The sequence below is a fragment of the Dendrobium catenatum genome, unplaced genomic scaffold, assembly GCF_001605985.2.
Source record: "Dendrobium catenatum unplaced genomic scaffold, ASM160598v2 fragScaff_scaffold_716, whole genome shotgun sequence".
NCBI classification, from domain to species: Eukaryota; Viridiplantae; Streptophyta; class Magnoliopsida; order Asparagales; family Orchidaceae; genus Dendrobium; species Dendrobium catenatum.
Window position 1 is genome coordinate 859994 of NW_021319178.1, and position 4306 is coordinate 864299.

The window sequence follows — 4306 nt, forward strand, 5'->3', positions numbered from 1 at the left end:
ATCTCGGTTTCTGCTAAAAATTGCGCTGAATGGGACAATAAGCAAGGCCGTCTGTAAAACGTCCCATGTGAGTTTAAATGGAGAGCTCATATTTCTTAAAATAAAAGAAAGATAGAGGTAGAGAGAGAATAAAAGCTCATATTAATGGAAAGTTTTTCCAAATATCATATTTAATTCAAACAACTTATTTAATTAGCAGATAGAGATAGGGCGAACAAATAATTGTTATAAATAATATATTTCTATAAATAAATGTATAGCTATATGCTCATATAAATATACGTGCTTACAAATATTTATTTAATTATAAGCACATCTTATTTATATAAATTTAAGCATAGCCAACTATTTATTTAAAATTTTAACATGCACTAAATGACGTCTATTTGTACGAGAACATACCCACTTGAACGATCTTGATGATATGAACGTGATCTTACAGTCCATTTTGTAAGACGATTTCATCGAACAAAAAATGTTATATGAATGAAGATTTACGTTAAATCCTACTTGAAGTGTTCAACCTAAAAAAGTTCCCAACTGAGCAACCAAAGCCCAAAGATGCAAAACATCAAACATCTTGCAGTCAAAAAAACAAGGGAAAATGAAGGCACAACTCACGTGTGTAAAACATTTGACCTGTCGTGCCAACTACCAACAGATTCCAAGACACCGCATAACATAAATGAAAAAGAATTAGAAACAGGTTCCGCAAACCTTCATCAATATAGGCCCCAAAAATAAATTTTAAGAAGAAGAACAAATTGGAACCAAGTTTTACCTGTATAGACGATAATCAATGATCACGTTGGTCCGAGCAGCGACGAACACAGTCTTCTGTCACCTAACACGGCAAGAGCACAGATTCCGCGGGCCTTTCTAGGAATTTGTAGCTCGAAATGATCCAAGAAAGGATTTTTTAGAAAGAGAAATAGAATGAGGACGAAGATGAAACAGGTGAATAGAAACGCAGCGTAATTGTGGAAAAAAAGAACGGCAAACAACACATGCAATGAAATCAGGTGGTTTAGGTTTTGGTGTTGATACGAAAATGTTCCTTTTGAACACTTTTTCGCGGAAATCTCGCAAGATTTGGCTGTTTGGCCGAAAAAATTGCTAGATATCACGCGAAGAATTAGACCGTTCCACCATAAACGTGGCATTCTTGAATGGAATTAGCCCTGAAGGACGTCCTCCTCGATGCACATTGCTTTAAGTTCGTATTTATATTTTTTTCGGTGGGCAGTTTCACCTCCCTATTCACCATTGACTGGAGTTTTTGCTCAGGAAAAAAAATAATATAAAAATATATCAGAATCTACTTCAAAACTTTTTGAATTCATTATATGTGATTTTGAACTATATTAATGTTAATAAAAAACTAAAAATTTTACAGCTCATTTTGCTCCTTTTTCCTTTAGGTTTTTAATTGATATTTCACTGCTACTATCAGTGCTATGTTCAATATTGATCTATTAACATCTTTTTCAAGACTTTTTAAAACAGACTTTTTTAAAAAAATTATAATTTTGTACAAAAAAAATCAGCTTTAAAAAGGAGTAAAAAATGTCCTAAAAAATCTTGTCCTGCTAGTTGATAGCTCTGACTACCAATCAAAAGATAATGAATTTGAGACAAATTATCCTACTATCGGATTCTCATTCTAGCCAAATTTTAAGAACCACCGGCAATGATATAGCCAACTTCATATCCTCCCATGAGCTCAACAACTGAAGCCGAATTCATAATAATAACATGAAGATTGAAGGTTATCATTTTTGCTTGAAATATGCTTCTTCTTTTATTTTAATTGGCCTTGTCATTGATTTTTTTTGTTACACAAAGCAAATTAAATTGTAATTTAAGAAAATTTTTATGTGTTTTGAATAAATGTGTGCTACTAAGAGGCGTTTAATGGCATGGTGGAGCTATAGCAAAGGCATTTGAGGGCCATGCGCAAGCTAGTCCGGCCTTGCCCAAAGTTCATTATTATTTTTATTAAATCCTAACCCATGCCCCGCCAATGATCCCACTCCTTACCCGACTGTGCAACCATGGATGCATGTTACACTGAGAAAAATCTTAGTTTCATGCCCTCATTTGCTTTCTATATTTGGACTATCGCCACCATCGGACTATCATACATTGAGTTCACAGAGCCGCATGTTTGCGACATACAAGCTCAACTTGTTGTTCACCTAGTTTACGGAGATAGACGTTGTGAGTCACAACCCTTGCGAGCTTTTTGATTGCCTTCATGAATTGTGTTGTATGTGAAAACTATGTAGAATTGAGCCAAAGAAAGGGAATGACTTAGAATTCTATGTAATTGTCCAATTGAGAATGGAGAAAGCATAGTCTACCCCCTCATATATACTAAATGATAGTGCCTAAAAAGGGAGAAGAATGGGAATAGTTTAACCACAAGATTCAAACCATCCATATTAGAATGATAATATCCTATACAGCTTTACATTTTTTTTTAATCCTATCCAATATTATCTAGCACGAGTAGATCGTCGGATTTGATGGAGCCGAACAGAGAGCAAATTCGTGATAAGGGCAAGGGAAACAAGAGGTTTCACGGGTGATAAAGTGAGTAGGGTAAGTCGCTCGTGACAAGATTTTTTTATTTTTTATTTGTTTTTGTGCTGTTTAAGCAGTTAACTAAAAAAAATGAGGTTTAGTTCTAAAAAAACCTAAATTAAACAAGGATGATTATGGGACATGAAATAGGGTAATTTTATCAATTCTTAGGGGGTGTTTGGTATAGGATTGGATTCAATTTTAATATGATTTACTAAATCCTGTAGTCTCTATTAATATGCTTTTGGGTTTAGGACATGTTATGATTAAGAATCAAAGCTGGATTAAATACAGATTAGCAAACTTTTTCTGATGAAAAAGCATAAGAAGCGCAATATATGACCTCTGAATCCACATTGAAATTTAAATTTATTTTATTTGACCAGTGTTATCAGAGGTCCTAAAGCTTCTAATTTGGACTGGTCTCGGGGCTGTTTGAATCGGATTTATCTGGGATTTAAGTCGGATTTACGCTAAATCTAGCCAAACGGTTTTTGTGCGCGCGTTAAATCCCGGATTTACGGATTTACTGCTTAAATCCCAGATTTACTAAATCCCTCCGTTCGGCGGATTTAACGAGATTTAACCGAAGAAGCGCGCGGAAGGGAGAAAGTTACCTTCACATCCAGCGAGGTCCCGTTGTTTCTTCCGATCAAAATGTACTAACTTCCGATCCGACAGGAAGGGAAAGTCGTCGAAGGAGCGAATTCGAACAGCCATGAAGGAGCCGAAGAAGCGACGCGTGCAATCTATACACCTCCTGCAAAGCAACGAAGCCGAACAGCAACGACGAAAAGAGAAGATGAAAGGTAAACCCTAGACGCCTCTAAGTTATTATTGATTAACTTAATAAGTTGGAATTTAAAGTATGAAACTTTTACTTACAGAAAACCTAAGGGCTCTTGAGCAGGGTGGAAATTTAGAGAGAGACGAAATTTCACCTTTCAAGCGGCTGTAGAAGATGAAGATCTTGATTAGGCTGGAGGATGGCTATAGTTTCCTGCCTTCGATCGTCTCGGGAGCCGGATGGAGAAAGAGCTCAAGCGGAAAATAGAACTCTAATGCCTTAGCTTCCTCCTCCTCTTCGGTTTCTGCTAAAAATTGCACTGCATGGGACATCAAGCCGTCTGTAAAACGTCCCATGTGAGTTTAAATGGAGAGCTCATATTTCTTAAAATAAAAGAAAGATAGAGGTAGAAAGAGAATAGAAGCTCATATTAATGGAAAGTTTTTCCAAATATCATATTTAATTCAACAACTTATTTAATTAGCAGAGAGAGAGACAGGGCGAACAAATAATTGCTATAAATAATATTTTTCTATAAATAAATGTTTAACTATATGCTCATATAAATATACGTGCTTACAAATATTTATTTAATTATAAGCGCATCTTATTTATATAAATTTAAGCATAGACAACTATTTATTTAAAATTTTAACATGCATCAAATGACGTCTAATTTGTAGGAGAACAGATCCACTTGAATGATATTGATGATATGAACGTGATCGTATAGTCCATTTTGTAAGGCGATTTCATGAAATAAAAAATTTTACATGAATGACGATTTCACGCATGAAGAGCTCGCACGCATAAATTTCTCATAATTTTTTGTGATTTAAACATTTCAATCATTGTATGCACAACTATTTATGATGAAGAGCATACTATTCAAGTCGCAAAACTCAAATTCTAAAAAGTGAGACAACAAGAAGC

General features: G+C 35.0%; 1 long non-coding RNA gene across 1 annotated transcript; it reads right to left on the bottom strand.

Moving 5' to 3' along the window:
• Positions 1–375: 375 nt before the first annotated feature.
• Positions 376–3794, bottom strand: LOC114579934. The gene is made up of 4 exons (XR_003701176.1): positions 3204–3794; positions 782–879; positions 622–651; positions 376–540 (listed from the first exon to the last, which is right to left on the bottom strand). It is a non-coding gene; the product is annotated as an uncharacterized LOC114579934 (long non-coding RNA).
• Positions 3795–4306: the final 512 nt, after the last annotated feature.